We start from the raw sequence: 808 nt of genomic DNA, 5'->3' as shown, positions 1-808 counted from the left end.
GACAGGTACATGACAGGTAGGTGGACAGGTACATGACAGGTACGTGACAGGTAGGTGGACATGTACATGACAGGTACATGACAGGTAGGTGGACAGGTACATTACAGGTACGTGACAGGTAGGTGGACATGTACATGACAGGTACGTGACAGGTAGGTGGACAGGTACATGACAGGTACATGACAGGTACATGACAGGTAGGTGGACAGGTACATGACAGGTACATGACAGGTAGGTGGACAGGTACATGACAGGTACGTGACAGGTAGGTGGACAGGTACATGACAGGTACATGACAGGTAGGTGGACAGGTACATGATAGGTACATGACAGGCCTGTCATGTACCTGTCATGTACCTGTCCACCTACCTGTCATGTACCTGTCATGTACCTGTCCACCTACCTGTCATGTACCTGTCACCTACCTGCCGTGTACCTGTCATGTACCTGTCCACCTACCTGTTATGTACCTGTCCACCTACCTGTCATGTACCTGTCATGTACCTGTCATGTACCTATCATGTACCTGTCCACCTACCTGTCATGTACCTGTCCACCTTGTACCTGTCCACCTATTACAGGTACGTGACAGGTAGGTGGACAGGTACATGACAGGTACATGACAGGTAGGTGGACAGGTACATGACAGGTACATGACAGGTACATGACAGGTAGGTGGACAGGTACATGACAGGTACGTGACAGGTAGGTGGACAGATACATGACAGGTACGTGACAGGTAGGTGGACAGATACATGACAGGTACGTGACAGGTAGGTGGACAGATACATGATAGGTACATGACAGG

This window comes from Priapulus caudatus, unplaced genomic scaffold (assembly GCF_000485595.1).
Source record: "Priapulus caudatus unplaced genomic scaffold, Priapulus_caudatus-5.0.1 Scaffold608, whole genome shotgun sequence".
NCBI lineage: Eukaryota > Metazoa > Priapulida > Priapulimorpha > Priapulimorphida > Priapulidae > Priapulus > Priapulus caudatus.
Note: the sequence above shows the minus strand (reverse complement) of the source record.